This window comes from Bos javanicus, chromosome 1 (assembly GCF_032452875.1).
Source record: "Bos javanicus breed banteng chromosome 1, ARS-OSU_banteng_1.0, whole genome shotgun sequence".
Lineage (NCBI taxonomy): Eukaryota > Metazoa > Chordata > Mammalia > Artiodactyla > Bovidae > Bos > Bos javanicus.
In genome coordinates this window covers 27,421,812-27,440,202 of record NC_083868.1, presented here as the reverse complement: position 1 = coordinate 27,440,202, position 18,391 = coordinate 27,421,812, and the positions used below count along the sequence as shown (strand labels likewise).

Here is an 18,391-nt window from a genome sequence, read left to right as displayed (position 1 = left end):
TAACCAACAAAATAAAGGAAAGCATCATTAGGAAATGAAATTGGAAGACATAAATGACTGTTTGAAAGGACCTTATTTTGTGATAAGTTTGAATGGAGAGAGTTGAGTTTAGAGATCCATCTGACGTTATAGGAGACCCATTGTTAAAATAGAATATTAGTAAGTATCATTCTTTGATTCATAATACTCATCATTTTTACATATATAAACAGCTAATAACTTACAGTATTTTCATAAAAAGTGAGTCAAATAATGTTCAAAGAATTTATACAACTGGAAAAAAAGCTAGTTGGTTAAGTAATTTAACATATGCAACCTGTATTCCATGTATATATTGTTTAAAAGGCAATTCCAGTTTAACCAGGGTTCTCTGAGGATTCTGCTTTCTGAACTACAAGAAACATGTCACATTCTTTAAGGATTAGGGTCTTTGTCTCCTCTTTGCTTTCTAATCCCATAGAGGTGCCATGAGTCTACAGCTGCCTAAAGACTCTGGTATGTGATTAAGGCCAGAAAAGTCGCTGGGGGATTAGAGTCATGTGCAAGGCACCTGTGCTCCATGGACAGAATTCATGGCCTCTGGCTGTAAAAACGTTCACCCAAAGTATTGATCACAATCCTTTCCTCAAAAAGCCATCTCACATCAATGAGAAAAGAAATAAAGTAGATTGATTGGAGTTTGTCAGAATTATATATTTTGGTGTTTCAGAGAACATCATCAATGAAGTGAAAAGGCCACACACATAGTGCGAGAAAGTATTTGTAAATCCTGTAATTGATATGACACTTGTATCCTGAAAGTTTAGCGAATACTTATAACTCAATAATAAAAGATATTTCAATTGAAAGAAGGGTAAAGGATCTGAACAGACATGTCTCTAAAGAATATAATCAATGGCCAATAAGCACATGAAAAGATGTGTCACATCACTACTCATTAGAGAATTGCACATCAAAACCAAATGAGATACTATTTCACACTCAGTAGGATGGCTATAATCAAAAATTCAGATAATAACAAATATTAATGAATCTGTAGAGAAATTGAAACTTTTATACACTGCTGGGGTAACGAAGTAATAGAGTCACTTTGGAAAACAGTTTGGCAGTTTTCTCAAAAGATTAAATATAAAGTGTTCACACAACCTGGAAATTCCACTCTTAGGTATATGTTCAAGAGAAATAAAAACATATGTTCATACAAAAAGACTTGTGCATAAATGTTTATAGCAACATTATTCATAATAGTTAAAATGTGGAAACAACCAAAATATCCAACTGATAAATAAGTAAATAAAATAGCATATATCCACATCACATTTCAGGAAGCAATAAAAAGGAATGAAGAGCTTGACATATGCTATAACATGAATGAACCTTGAAAAGATTATATTAAGTGAAAGAAACCAGTGAAAGACCTTATATTGTGTGATTTTATTTATATGCAATGTTCAGGAGAGACAAATCTATAAAAATGGAAACTAGATTAGTGATTGCCTAGGTCAAGGGGAGGTAGGAGAAATAAGTGACTGATAACGTATTTGTGTTTCTTTCTGGCAAATGAAACTGGTAGAAAATTGTGGTAATAGGTGTACAATTCTGTATAATACTAAAAGCATTGAGTTGTATAATTTGAATAAGTGAACTGTACATTTTATGAATTATATTTTAATAAAGCCATTTTTAAAAACAAGCTATAGTATTTTCAGACAAACATCAACTACTTCAGTATTCCTTTGATAAGAAAAATGATTAAATATGGACTTAAGAATTATTCACTCATTATTTTTTGTTGTTCTTTTGGCTTGTTTTGCTTTGGTTAATAGATTCTTCCATATGCTAGGAGTAATAAAGTTACAGTTTAAAGTTGGCATCAAGCTCTGCTATGTGGAAATAACTTATCAAGAAATAATTACATTTTGTAAGTTACTTTGTTTCTCTTTCTTTTAACTGTCCAAAATTTCTTCAATGGAAGAGGAAGTCAGGTAACTTGAGTAATCATTTATTTTATTGAAGCTCATTCAAAATATGTTGACAGGGAATAGAAAATAGAAAAAAAGCCAACATATAAAAACGACTCAAGTTGTTCTCTAACAAGAAATAACTTGTTAATCAAATAACTTGAAATAAAAAAAAGTCTATACCTTAAAAAAGTTAAAGGACTCAAGTCATTTCTGAAGAATAGTGCATCTATGTGTACTGGATGCCATATATGCAAATTCTACCATTGATAGCTGTTCCAATGGTAACAGGATTTGCAACAGATTTTCACTCATTCATCCACTCATTCATTCATTAAATTCCTAATGCTAACTACATATTAGAATTTGTCAGACACAGGAAATACAGAATGATTAGGATCGAAATCCTATTGCCAACATGTCAGATTTCCTAGAGTTACACAGAGGAGATCTTACATTTGAAGAGTTATATATTTCTATTATGGGTTTCCCATGTGGTTCAGCTGGTGAAGAATCCACCGGGGTTCTTCAGGTGGAACCCAGGGAGACCTGGGTTCGATCCCTGGATTCGGAAGATCTGCTGGAGAAGGGAACAGCTACCCACTCCAGTATTCTGGCCTGGAAAATTCCATGGACCATATAGTCCATGGGGTTACAAAGAGTCAGACAGGACTGATTTTCACTATCACTTTCACATATTCCTTTCATAGTATATGGGTAATTTTATTTTCTTTCTAAAGTTGCTTCATTGCCTGGTAATTCTACAAAACTCTGGATTTACCAACTGTTTAAAAGATCATGCACATATAGCATTTGTTGTATCAGTCCATATCCTTAAGTCGTTATTTTTTAAATGTTTATTTATTTTTGGCTGTGCTGGGTCTTCTGTGCTGCTCAGGCTTTTCTCTAGCTGCGGAGAGCAAGGGCTACTGTCTAGCTTCAGTGCATGACCTTCTCACTGTGGCGGCTTTATTTTGTTGCAGAGCGCAGGCTCCGGGGTACACAGGCTTCCGTGGTTCCAGCTCACAGGTTCTAGAGCTCAGGCTTGGCAATGGTGGTGTATAAGCTCAGTTGCCCTGTAGCAGTTGGGATCTCCTTGGATCAGGGATCGAACCTGTGTCTCCTATGTTGGCAGGCAGACTCTTCACCACTGATCCAAGCAAGTCCAAGTTATCATTTTTTTTAATCTGCTTTACGACCCAAGGAATATAACAAATTATTAACAGTTAAAATTTTCCAAAATTTCTTTATAGTTATGTTGTTTTTATTTGTTTATGCTTTCTTCTCTAGTAGTGTGTGTAACTTATACATATGTTTACCAATATAATATATGCAAGTATATCATTTGCTTCTTCTCTCTACAATATATGCATAAATATTTTTCAAATAGCTACAGTCTTCAAAATTATTATTTTTCTTAATACATAATAGTGGCTTCATTGATACACCATCATTTATCTCATTAGAACCTTATTTTTATGAATATAATAATTTATATTGTGATTAAAATAATCATTATTTTCACTTAGTAAGATACATGTATAATACATAATAACATATTTATTTATAATATAATATATTTAACATATACTTATATATAATCATTACATATACGTTTTGCTTATTTTGAATTATTTCTTTAGATCAAATTCTTCAAAATTCTTTGGGACAAAGCATAGCAGAACTTTTATGGCTCTAGAAACAGATCATATTTCACCACACGTCTTTTCAAAATGAATATACTAATGCACTGGCAAAAGGATAGATAAGTTCCAGTGCCAATATTAGAATACTCTTGATATTTTGCATGGTATCTTAGTTCTAAGAACTGGTGTTTTCTGGTTAGTTATTGCTGTTTAATAAACTACGTCAAAATTCAGTGGCTAAAAACAATAGCCATTTCATTATATAACACAATTTTGTGGCTGAGGATTTCAGGCAGGGCTTGGATGGGTGGTTCTTCTTCTAGTTAATGTGGTGTCAACTGGAGTCACTTTGGTTTTCACTTGGCAGCTGGGCAGATAGGATATCTTTATAGATGACGCACCAGCAGCTTCACTTCCATTCTGGTGACTTGGTGGGGATGGCTAGTAGACCGTGTTCAGCTGTGCCCCTCTCCCTGTTCCCCTTATTTTTAGGATCACTTCCTGTGGGTCTCTCTGGTAGAGTTGTCAGACCTCTTATATGGCAACTGTAAAAGTCAAAGTTGGGAATTGCTATTCACCTTAAAAGTAGTTCTGGATAGTGTGTGTCATTTTTTCCCAGTCTTGTTGGTCAAAGAACACAGACCAGCCCAGAAGATAGAGAAGGGAAATAGACTCCCCCTCCCCCTCTCCACTGAGTGTCAAAGAATTTGTGACCTTATTAGTATGATGATAAAGTAGATTTGGGGCTACAACTGTAGTCAGACTAAAAACCTTTTAAAGTGTGTTTTTATTTTAATTAAGTGATTTGATACAATGCTTATATCTCTAGTAAACTCAATATGATTTTGTTAATTCTATATTGATATCACTATAGCTAAGCTGAGCAAATGTGGGGTTGGTATTTTTCTAACTATCCAATTTAAATATACTATGGTAACTAAAGCAGGTGAGGTTGCTGTTTACATTGTTGTGTGTTAGTCATTAAAAGATTGTTCCCAATTAGGTTTAGAAAAGGCTAAATTTAAATTTTCTGCTTGGTTCAGAAAAATCAGTGCAATTTTTAACTGCTTTGTCTGCTGTTGTATTCTGAGTTCTCTTTTAGATCTGTAAACATTAAGGATCATTAGACTTCCACACAAAGGCATCTCATTTAGTCCTAAATGTGGCTATTTTGAATTTAGAAGCATTTGCCTTATTGCTGTATATTTATTATGCAATCACATCAGAACACTGTTTAACTCATGAAAAGCTTTTCTTCCACTTTGGAGAAAGCGTGTTAGATGGGCAGTAGATTTTCTAAATAGGGCCACATGTTACATGGTAAATTTTAAACACATTTGGATATTTACAATCAGTGTTACAGCAGAATTACCATGTAATAATAGCAAAATTCTTAGCAAATGGGAAGGGTATGTCAGATTTATCAAAGTAAATCTAAATTATCAGCATTCCTGTTTCTTTCCAACCAGGCACATTTTTAAAGTGAAAGATAACTAGACAGAGTACTGTTTGTCTTTTCTAGGGGTAAGAATTAGAATTTATAGAGGAACTGTATCTCAAATAGTCCTGGATTTCTGATCAAAATGAATGATTAATTTTATTTTTGTCACATTCATACATTACTTATCACTTCTAAACAAAAATGTGAAAACCTAAGTTTATTACTAATGCAGCTTTATTCATTTTTAAGTATTTACATTTTCATTGTTAATAAGCAGAATTATAGCAATAATGAATTCCCTAACATTTGCTGTTTTTCTCTGTAGCCAGATTCTGAATCACAGTACCTTATTTTATTGTTTTATTCCTCTTACATGTTATAAGAAAATTTGGAATTTCTATTTCTGTTTAAAAAAATGAATTGCATGTAGTAGCAAGTTGTATAGTCAATGGTCCCCAAATGTAGATTATTTTATTGTGGATTTATTATTCAAATATATATAATCTTCCATTGTCTAAAAAGATATCTTAAAGTATTTGGAGCTCAATTCAACAAGCTTTTTGTTCATTGAAAGACTATTTTAAAACAATAGTAGTTTTAGAGAAGAAATACATGTAAATAGATTAATAAGGCAGTGGGGGAAATTGAAGCACAATGATTTGGTAAATCATTATAAAAACTTTAATTATATATGGCCTGTCCTTGTCTTCCTCATATAAACTTTTTCAGAACTAATTGCACTTAATCTGTAGTCGACATGTGCAGTAAATTAGATGGAGGTATAGAAGAACTTTGAGCCACACAATTAACACATTATACATTAAAATATATATATATATATATACCACCATTTTCTGTAGATAATTATTTACAGTGCTTCTTATATGACTTTGAAATCATTGCATAATGCCTATTGATTGCTTGATAATGTTTTCAAGATAAATATGCTTGTATTAATTGAGCAACTACAAAATGAATAAAATTAAGAAGGGGTAAGTGAGCATAGGAAAGTATCTAAGGTAAGGTATATATGTTTCCCAATTATTAAAGGATTATAGGATGCCTATTGATAGCTTTCTACTTCATAGGAAAACAACATAATCATAAGAATAAAAATTCAACTCCTTACTTAAAGAATATTTAATAAATTAAATAAAGTTGTATGTGGTTTTATAAAGGCCACAAGAGTACAAATTTTTAGTTCTTAGATACAAAAGTTTATTTAAACTTATTATTTTTTCCCTAGTAAACAACCTACAAGAGAATGTTTTATCTGAGTTTCAATTTGAATTTTTTTTAAGTTTTATTAAAAGAGTTTTACTTCAGATCTGAAAAGAATAATGATGAGGGCTATAATAACATTTCAAATATTATGATTATTATTACATACTGTATTACTCCAAGGGAATTTCCTGGTGGCTCATATGGTAAAGAATCTGCCTGCAATGTGGGAGACCTGGCTTTGATCCCTGGAGAAGGGAATGGCTGCACACTCCAGTATTCTTGCTGGAGATTTCCATGGACAGAGGAGCCCAAGCAGGCTACAGTCCATGGGGTTGCAAACAGTTGGACACGATAAGCGACTTTCAGTTTTTCATCCTACTCCAAGGTTCCCCAGCCCCCTTGGGCCACAGACTGCTACCAATCCCTGGTCTGTTAGGAACCAGCTTGTACAGCAGGAGGTGAGCGGCAGGCAGGCAAGTGAAGTTTCACCAGTTTTTAGAGCCACTCCCCATCATTAGCATTACCACCTGAGCGCCTCCTCTCAGATCAGTGGTGGTATTAGATTCTCATGGGAGTGCGAACCCTAGTGTGAATTGCCACGTGTGAGGGATTTAGATTGTACACTCCTTATGACTTATGAAAATCATCTTGAAATCATCCTCCCTATCCCTGCAAATCCATGGAAAAATTGTCCCCTGTGAAACTGTTTCCTAGTGCCAAAAATGTTGGAAACTGCTGCCTTAGTCCCTTTGTACTGCTGTAACAAAAACCATATACTGATTGGCTTATAAAAAAAAAAAAAAGCAGAAATTTGGTTTTAATAGTTCTGGAGGCTGAGAAGTTAAAGATGACAGTACCAGCAGATCTGGTGTCTGGTTAGAACCCACTTCCTTATAGACAGCAGTCCTCTCACTGTGAGCCTCACATGGTGGAAGGGGTGAGGGAACCCTTTGGAGTCTCTTTTATAAAGTCACTTAATCTCACTCATGAGAGCAGAGCCCTCATGGCCTAATCACTTCTCAAAGGCCACACCTCCTAATACAATCACCTTGAGGGTTAGGTTTGCAACTGATAAATTTTAGGGGGATGAAGGCATTCATCCACTGCAGGTACTGAGCACATTTATAAGCACTTTCCACTTATTATCTTGTTTTTTAAACAACTCTCTAAAATATTTAAATGGATGATTGTTAATTAAAATTAAGTCTCTCAGAATCACAAATTAGTAATTGGTAGAGCAATGATTCAACCCAATGGTTTGCTATACTCAATACTATTCGTTTCAGTATAACTCATCTAACTATAACATCTTCAAAACATTAGATATATATGATTGAGCTGATATAATCCAGTAAATATGAATTACTAAGAAAATAATTGAATAGTATTATCTCTGGTAATCACTGAATTTTATTAGGAAAAACTACATCTGTATTTAAACATATAGCTTCCAATTTTTGTAATAACAAGATATACAACTTAAAAATTAAATCTTTCTATATATATTTGTTTCCTTATGATTTCCAGAAGTGAACTTTTGAAAACATTTTGAAACTCACTTTCAGAATTTTTTCAGAAAATTTGTAGCAATACTAATGTATAATATGTGAAACAATACGTATCTTGGAATCTTTAGTCAAAAACTGGTTGTTACCACTTAAAAAAATCCTTTTTTTATGGGTGAAAATAGTTTTTATAAGTGCATTTTTGATGACTAAAAAGATATTAAGTATCTTTACTTTAATACTCTGGAAAAGTTGGATATGTATAATTTTTTCTCTTTTTGAAAAACATTGAGCATTTTATTGGTTTGATTTTCACAGTTTTTTTTTTTTTCCCATATGAATAATATTAATGGGAATTCTCTGGCTATTCAGTGGTTAGGAATACACACTCTCACTACCAAGGGCCTAGGTTCAATCCCTGTCCAGGAAACTAAGATCCCACAAGCCTCATAGCATGGGCAAAAAAATAAGAATAATAATTAACATTTGGTTGGGCTGGTAATGTCACTCCTCACCCACTGTGAGACTATCTTTCACATTTTTCCCTATGGAAAATTTTTACAGTGTCTTGTTTTAATATTTCTACCTTTTGTGTAATGGTTAGATAGTGCTATTTTATCTCTCTTTCTCTATATATAGATAGATAGATAGATAGATAGATAATAGATTTTTTAAATACCTTCTTGTTGTCCTTTCTGTTCTTTCTTCTTTTTTGACAGGATAAATCTTTAATCCCCAGTACTTATTTTTGAAGAGTTGTATTTTTGTAGTCCTATGAACCTATGTTACTGTCATGGCCCATTCATTTTTTGTACATTTGGAACTTAAAATATAGCTATCCATTTTTCAAGCAACTTTTCAGAATGGATTATTCTTCAAAATCTTTCATCCTCAATGCTGTAACACAATAATCTGAGGAGAAAGACAGTGCTCAGTCGCTCAGTGATGTCTGAGTCTTTGTGACCCCGTCAACTGTAGCCCACCCAGGCTCCTCTGTCCATGAGACTTCACAGTCAAGAATCCTGAAGTGGGTGTCCATTTCCTTCAGAGAATCTTCCCATCTCAGGGATTGAACCTGCATCTCCTGCAGCTCCTACACTGGAGACGGATTCTTTACCACTTAGCACCACCTGGGGAGCCCAGGGGAAGGTAGTATGGGGTTTCACAAGACTAGTCCTTTTGGTTTCCTGAAGGAGGAACATTGTTAGGCAAACATTTCTGCAGTACCTTACTTCCACACCCACTGCAGTCATACTGTGTGGTCAACTCTCTCTCTCTACTCATGAGTATTTCCTTCACTTTAGTGCAAATTGATTTAATCATAAGGAAACTGCATTATCTTGTATTTATCCCCTTTCCCCTTTTCCTCTGTGTAAACAAGAAATAAGGTTTTTTATTGTTTAAACTAAGATGCGAAGATACATTCTTTTCCTCCCTCTGAAGCCTCTTAAATTCTAGATCATCTAGTTACTCTTTCCTTCATGAAAATTTGGGTGGGACAAAAACCACTATTCATTTTTTTCTCAAGGCCCATATTGCAAACCAGTTCAGAGCTGACTTTAATCTCCTTCTTCTTTCCTTTCCCTTCCCACATGGGAGACAATGGTGGGTGGTTAGCATTGTGTTGAAGGCATCTGTGCCAAACATCTGACCTGAGAAGATGAAGGAAAGGATATAGGATGCATTAACACACACACACACACACACACGCACAGGGGTTTTATTTGATTTCATCTTATCTCACAATGATCTTCATAATCATATTTTATAATAAAAATACTACTTGTAAGTGAAAACAATAGTTATAGCTAATAACATACCACAATAGAAACTGACTATGCAATTTAATGAATCATGTTAAATTGGATAAAAGTAGTACTTTGCAAAAAGAAAAGTTTAATTGATGAGTGCCCATTATTTTTAGTTTGTTTATACTGAGGATTATGTGCTTCAAACTTTAATATGCCTGTAACTGTATGCCTTGAACATCATGAGGAAAATTAATGGCTCCATGCTGATTCTTCCAAAGTAAATTCAACATTGGAAGCTGTAAATGTATGCTTTGAGAATCTAGGCACTCAGTGTTAAGTACTTGGAGTTAAAGTCTTTGGAGTGGAAATACATTAAGCCATTATTTGTGGGGCATGAGAAAAAATTAACTCTGGGGGATATATTTACCTGAAGGGATAGATATATAAGTAGCAGAAAGAAAATAGAAAAGGAAGAAAATCCCAACATAAGGCAGGAACATTCCTGGAGAAGTCTTTGTTTTGTGGTAAGTGTAGAGTAAGATTTAGAAACTTGAGGGGAGGAAATATTCACATGGATTAAAATGGCATGTAATCTTGACATAAAAGTCACTAGAGCAACTATCTAATAAATATTGTTGAGTGCTCACTAGGGTTAGACATAATTTTCTAACTTGGGCAAAAGGTCTGAAAAGTAAATCTGAGTGAGTATTGTTGGTAGTTGTAACTGATTTAGGTAGAGAAAACTTCATGTCGATTCTTATTGTACTTTTTGTGCAGTAAATTTACTTTGTATAGTAAACAGCTGAAAATGGTTAAAAACAAGAAATAGAACTAATGGCCCTGGCTCGCCCTCCCCGCCTCTTTAAAGTATACAACCATTTTCCATGCTGTGTCTCTGCCTCTGAAAAATACTCCATTGCTGCCTACTGAATTTTTGTTTGACATGCTGTGTTTGGGTAAAACAGGGACTTTCTTGTTTCTCAGTAAACATTTTGATGTTTTAAAGTAAGTTAGGCTTGCTGTTAAGTCAACAGAGTGAGCTAAAAGACTCAGAAAAATGCTTGAAGTTGTATCATCAAAGGGCTTTTGATTAAACTGTTATAAAGGACCCAATGCTTGATTGACTGTTCAAGGCCATCTTACTTTTCCATTAGTTATATTTGAACATCTAATTAGTATCTCCTATTTCAAAGGGCAGTAGAAATTAAAAATCACACATTAAGAGAATCACACTGTAAACCTATGGTCAAGCAGATTTCAACATGTACTTATGTAATACAGGAGCATGAATGCAAAAAAAAAAAAAATGTGTAAGAAGCTTAACTAGAGCTCAGCAGGTGACGCCTGCAGGAAGGAAAGAAAAGACATAAAGGTAAGTGGAGTGCTATTTGGATGTCTTTGCTTCTGACACAGAGATGGGAGCTTAGTTCCATGAAATCTTTGGACATTTTACAGAATGTCATGTTTGATATCCGGCTATCATCAGCACAGCTATATTTACGTAATGCTCAAATGTGAGTGCTTTTTTGAATAATTGGAAATTATCAGTTGTTATCACATAGGCATTATAGCAGAAAAACCTCACTTTTGGACTCAGTCCTTCAAGCAGTTGTATCAAGAGCACAGAGAAAGAGTCAATGCATAGACTTTGGAGATTTGATTTTAGCAACTCATGAGTCAAATAGCTCTTCCTGGTATCTATGATCAAAATGCAGGGAAATGACTCAGAGCCCTGCAGTTTTTGAAGTAATTACAATGATAGATGTAAGGGAATAACAGGTGAGTGTTTAAATGTCTCTTTCAAACATTTCACTGGTGAAATAGTTTACCTGTATTTAGGACCTGCTTTTCAATAAATCCAAAATTACTCTTAGCATCTATCCTTGAAACCACTCACCTTACGATTACGACATTTTACTTTTTTTGAAAAAGAGTTGCATTTCTAGTCTTGTAAAAAAATATGCAGGAAATGGCAGAGCAGTCAAGCCATCTGGTCCATAATGAGCTGTATTAACTGAAAAGTAAAGATTGATGTTAAATGTTGCACTTCACCTATTTCACAGAGGTGAGTGTTAAATCTCATAGTCTAGCTCCAGGCCCTACTTTTTGCGCTGTAATGAGTCACGCTAAGCAGCAACACTGCTTGTTCTGTTGCAAAAGTCTTCTGTGTGCATATTTTAGCCTTTTTTACAAGGTGTGAATTGAAACTCAACTCACTGAGAAGTTTTTTAATAACTTCAGCCAATTAGGTAATAAGAAAAGATATTCAGAGTGAGCATATTAAACTGCAATCCTCTTGAAAATAGGATACTTAGAATGTTCCCTGAGAAACTCTGACAAATCTCTGAAAATTAGTTTTGATGACTTTCCCCAGGGGTGTTGGCCAGGTTTGACTGAAGAGTCAAAGCAGGGAAAGAGAAGGGACATTCTGGTATTTTGCATGCTATTCAATAGATTCTATGTTTTACTTTACTTTCAGTACCCCCCAGAGCAATCTGGGTTTACTCACTTCTAAAGAGCATATTTTAGTTGAAATATTGCAACTGATTTTGAGAGAATCAATCTTTAAATTGAAACTGATGAAAGAAAGGTAAAACTAGGTGTGATGAATGAATGTGAGATAATTTGAGTTTAAAATAAAAAATTATCAAATAAGTGAGGGAAAATAATAGTTCCAGGATGAACAAATTAGCCACTTTGTAATTTTCTCAGGCATTAATTCACAGAGATTATAGTTTCTGACCACTGTGTTTTTTTTTGGTCTAAATATGTATTCTTCCTGTTCCTTTGAATGACATCTCCTTATCTCACACTAGAACATATTACTAGGAATTTGAAGCTGTCTGTCAACTGATAGACAGGGTGAATAAATTGCTTCTGTGTATGTGATATTTGCATTTTTATTTTTTTCCCTCAGTTTATGGCTACAAATCAAAGCTCATGACAAGTATAGTAGGTTTCCCTTGTTAACATGAAGTAGAATAACTGAATGAACAATCATCAAAACATAGTATGTCAAGTAAAAAGAAAATGCCTTGCCAAATGAGTAGAAAATAGACACTTATAGCACTTATCTCACTGTCTTTATCTCTCAGTAATAGCTTGCTTCCATATTTAATTTTTTTGCCTCATGTAATGCAATTGAAATAGTGTACTCTCTAAGGCAAACTGTATTTCATATTTCAACAAAATAAGCTTAAATATAGTTAAATAGACTAGAACGTTCCTCACCAAAATACCTTATTTTTGAAAAGTCAACTGGACTTTAGCTGAATGTCAGACTTTTTTCACGAAGTCATATCTCACTCTAGTTACATACTCCCATTTGCTCAGACTGATTAGGTACTAGGAGGAGTTTCTATCACATTGGAAAAGTCTAAAAGAGGCTATGCAGTTGGAATCCACAGATACTGGGAAATCCATCACTCACTGTTGCTGTTGTCTGATCCTTCTTCTTCCCTGACATTGTCTCGCACGTGATTAGCTTGTTTCTGAGATTTACTGCAGTCTTTTGAGCGGTTAGCTTGCCTTGTTCTTGAGTACTTATTTCCTCCCGGTTTCTTCCTCTGGTTTGGTTTCTTCCTTTGGTTTGACTGTCTCTGGGTGTGATTTGTTCCAAGTTCCAAGTTTACAGTACTCGACTTTTGAAATGGATATGAATCCTGAACAATTCTTGGAAACTACTAATGCCATCAGTTTCTAAAGTTCTTTCCTTGTGATGACCCACACGGTCTTTCCTCTCAGTGATGGTTAAACTTCAGTATGCTCAAATGAAGAGTTTGAAAACATACAGTTTGGGGACTTCCTTGGTGGTCCAGTGACTGAGACTCCATACTCCTAATGCAGAGGTGGATTCAATCTCTGATCAGGGAACTAGATCCCACATGCCACAACTAAAGATCCCACACACCGTGAACCCGCAATTAGGGAAAGATCCCACATGCCACATCCAAGGTCAAAAATCTCACATGTCACAACTAAGACCCAGCACAGCCAAATAAACAAACAAATAAATATTTTTTCAATAAAACATGTAATTTAGAGCTAAAACCCCAAAGATTCTGTGTTAAGTGGTCTGAGATGGATCCCAGAAATCTGTGTTTTAACAAAAGTGAATGATTCTGTGATCCAGAAACTGCCCTATGAGAAGCATCATTCTCTTTTTTGTTGACACTCTATTCCCTTAAGTAAGGAAAGTGGGAGAAAAGTTTTAGTTATTTAGTCTATCATGATGACTGATGAGTCTATTGGCAATGCCAAGTGGTCCTTTGTATTTGATGGCAAAGTTTTGCTTAGTCTAGAAGCTCTTAGAATTAATTTCTGTAAGAGCATCAGGTAGCCTCGAGGTCTTACCCTGAAACCTTTGAGAGAGGGACATGGTTTCACAACTTCATGCTGGATACTCCAGGCACCTGTTCAGCTGCTTCTTCTTTGCATTCTTTGAGAAGTCCAATTCAACCTCTCTCCATTTGTGTATAAGTATATATCCCCTGTCTGCTTGTTGCATTCTCTGTTACTCTCTGACCTGGTCTCTTTGAATATTCCTTCTCTCTTCGCACAGATTGTGGAAAACACTAGCCTGAAATGTATGTTATTCATGAATAACTTCTGTTTAATGCCCACAATAAAAATATCCCCCAGTACTAGACACATATCCTGGATGTGTGTTTGGAAGGAATATAGGATGGAAAATAATAAAGTAGATTAAATGTACACTCATGTGATATATATTTCATGTAAAAATCTAAGTATTTTCCTAATAAAAATCTTCAGGCATATAAAGAATGCATGCTTGTTAATGTCTCTGTTTCAGACATAACTAAGTGCTTTTACTTTTTATTTAGGTAACTGAATATTTCAATTATTCTCATTCAATACCTACTGTGAGCCAAGTACAGGGAGAAAATAAGCAAAAAGATGCAATTTACATCTTAGTAGAAGTTAGATTATAAAGGTGGTATGGATGGTAACCAAATTATGAAACGTGGTATGGCATGGAATGTGTACTCAATCATGTTTGACTCTTTGTGATCCCATAGACTGTAGCCCACCTGCCTCCTCTGTCCATGGAGTTTTCCAGGCAAGAATACTGGAGTGATTGCCATTTCCTCCTCCAGGGGATCTTCCCAGCCCAGTAATGGAACCCACATCTCTTGCATCTCCTGTATTGACAGGTGGATTCTTTACCACTGAGCCACCTAGGAAACCCATAAATTATCATACAAAAAATGTAAAATTGAAAATATTTTGTATTGCACCTCAACCTACTTACCTCCCAAAGTTTCCATTTCCAAATATCATCACACATGGGCTTAGGGCTTCAAGATATAAAAGGATACAAACATTTGATGTCTAGTGTATCTTTAGTCCAATTGTTGTGCTTATGTGCGTTCAACTAAAAAAATTTATATTATGCTGTAAATCTCATTGTTTTCTCCTGTGATTGCACTCAGTGCCGTTTTCAGTTATAGGCAGGCTATCATATGTGTATCTAGACCACTGCTTCATTCTGGGGCATGGAGTTCCACAGTAACATCACAAATACTTTCATTACTCAGTTCCCTGGACAAACATACTGATTGTCCCAACTTTCCACTAAACACAGCTGCAGTGAATACAAACTTACATTTTGGTTTCTTACAAATTGACATAAGAACTTTTCTGTGGCAGAATCATTCGATTTAGAGCACGTACATAATATGTCTCACTTAATATATCCAGAAAGCTTTTTATGAGAGCTATACCAATTTACACTCCTACCAGCTTTGCATAAGAGTTTTAATCTACCTACACCTCACTAAAATGTAGTGAGGCTTCCCTCTTTGCAAAATGGTGATTTGCAATAGATTTTATGTAGTATCTCTTGTTTAAATTAACAATTAGCATTTTCTTGATTACTAGAGGCCTTGAGTGCTTCTTCATATAATTATTATTCACTTGAGCTTCATCTCCTTAAGTAAGGTTATTTATTTATAGTGTTTCCATATTTTATATAAAGTTTTCAGTATTTTCTTCAGTGATGAAAATATAGTTTTAATTAAAATTATGTATTGATTTTAGATATTATAAACATCTTCTAATTCTTCAGGAGTCTGATATTTTTAATGGACATATTAAAATATGTCACATAAACTATAATATAGCCTATAAAACAAGGGATTGAAAAATTGAAGGAGTGAAAATAAAGATCTGGAATGTATAACTTTCATATTATTGGGAAAAGATTCAGTATATTCAGTTGAAAGGAGAGTATTTTAAATTAATAGAAAATGCAAGTTAATTTGTACAAAGGCCCTAGCATAATGTCTGACATAGAATCAGGGTGGGATAATTGCTAATTTTTTCCCTCTTTCTTTCATGTGAAAAAGTAATTTCTAATAATCAGTGGACATATTTTGATCTTCAGTTTTTATAAAAAAGGAAATTCAGATTTTTAGAGAATGTTAGAGCATGAAAGATTATTCAAAACTGTGGTTTTCAAACATTTTAGTGATTATTGACATTTCTTACATAAACAATTTTATACAACTTGAATATATTGAAAAGATAAAGGATAGTATTTTCTCAATAAAAAGAATCAAGATGAAAATACCAGTGTTTAATACGCCCTGAGGTACTTTAGTCTGTTATCCCAAACAAATTAATTATCCAATATGCTTATATTTGTATGAAACAGAAATCCAACTCAGTTGGCCTAAGAAATATAAGTAATTCCTATATCTTAAAGGTCTTGGAGAGCTTTTAATTTTTCAGACTGGACATGTTCAAGACACTTATCTTCATCTTGCCATGTCTTTGCTCTTTGTCTTTGCTGTTTATTTTCCTCCTTCTCCCTTTCCTTTCTTTTTTCCCTCCTTTTCTTCCCCCACTCTTTCTTTCTTCCTCATGCTCTTCCCCTCCTCCTTTCTTCCCTTTTAATCCATCCCTTCATTCCTGTTTCTGCTGGTTCTATTCTCAGGGAGAGTCTGCCTTGACTTACAATCATTTCTTTTTGAAAACCTAGTAAAAGGAGCTTGACATTCTCTCTCAACACTTGGAAAGCCTTCAAAATGATATTTAATTACCTCTAGTTGGTCTGGCTTGGATCAGACACCCATTTTTGAACAAGTCATCTTTTTTCAATAGCTCTACTCACAAATCCATTGGGAAGATTCAAGTTATAAACTAACTCTTGGAGTAGAAAGTGTTTGCTACTCTGTGAAAGGCTTATTAAAGGAGAAACTATGAAGTCATTTGCTTGATTTATTCACAGTCCAGACTTTGGGCTGTGTATTTATTCACAACCCAAGACTTTGAAGTCAAATTTTGGGTAAGTTTCTTAAACACTCTCTGCCTAGTTTCCTCATCTATAAAATGAGGATGATAATAGTACCTCATGTATTTGGCAACATACCATAAACATCATATATATATATTTAAGTCTCTCATATATATATGAGAGACTTAAATTCAGTAGCACATGGACTTTTGTTTAAAAACATTATTACATCTTTTTAAAAATGTAGGTTTTAGGCTAAATGTGTTAAATGTTTATATGTATTTATCTTCAGTTTTTGAATGACTTTCATTTTCTTGATATGTAAATAGAACTAAGTCATACATTTTTATGTCTAATTAAGACACTCAAACATATCTTGATTGAAGACACTTATATAGTTATATCCACATTTCTACTGTATCATCAATACACGCATCATTTGATATTTGCTTTTTTTTTTTTACCATATATTCTATATGGAGGCAAAATATTTTTCCCTCATGTTCTAATTAGAGTACAATCTATAATAGAGTCTTTGTAATGAATTCTTGTTCATGAATTAATATTTAATCAATTTTCTTTTCTGTTCATCTAGTGAAATGAATATTATACCAATTTCCAATAAATCGAAGAACTTATTTTGGTGATTTTTCCCAATTTCATAAAGTATTTGAAGAAACACAAGAGTTTTTCAACTTTGTGTCTGAAGATCTCCCTATGTATATTGCTAAAGCTTGTAGGTAGAAATCACCATACCTTCCAATGGCTTAGGAGCAAATAAGCAAAAAGAACCAAGAGGGAAGTTGTCACTGAACTAGACTTCATGACTAATTCAATCAGTCTCTTTTAAAAGTGCATAACTTTTCAGATAGTAGTGTGTTGATACTCATGGAAGCCACTACATTTCTCCCTACTTAATTATATGACAACAATGACTGATTTTTAAAATCATTAATCTTTCTTCATAATATTAATAGTAGGGGGAAAATCCCTATCAAATGAAATCAAGCTCATATAATGGTAGACAGAGCTACTCTTTGCAGAAACATAAACCTGGGTTCTATTGTGGGGGTGATGGGTACCCTATCATAGGCAAGCAATTCTGAAACATAGTGTGGGACTAATACCAAACATGCATGACCAGTCAACTTAGTCAAAACTGCTAATGCTATGAAAATTTTAGGTTATAAATGGACACTTACAAAGTGTGAGAAAAATGAACAGCATTGCCAAAGAGAGTGAACTTGTAGATACTAAGAACAGTGTAGAAATGTCATTAGAATAATGTGCTATATTTGGAGAAAACTTCCTCCACAGATGCATATTAATTTTATGTCAAAAATTACACTTGTATCACAGTTCATTTTATTTTTTGAGTAGGATATAGGTTAATAAAACCATACAATCTAAAACCTTTGCCTTATTTTGAATGCTGGTCATCCCACTTTTAACATGTAAGTTCTTGGACAAGTTGCTTACCTTAAATTTATCTTTAAAATGAAGCTGGTAACAGTTTCTACTTCATAGGGTTGCTTAAAGCATAAATCATTTGATTTACTTAACATTCTAATAAGAGCACCTTAACATATTGTAACAACTCAATAA

General features: G+C 34.0%; 1 protein-coding gene across 1 annotated transcript in view; it reads left to right on the top strand.

Annotated features, from left to right (window-relative positions):
• ROBO1 (roundabout guidance receptor 1) overlaps positions 1–18,391 on the top strand; it is a 1,287,230-nt gene that overhangs the window by 293,644 nt on the left and 975,195 nt on the right. The window lies entirely within an intron of this gene.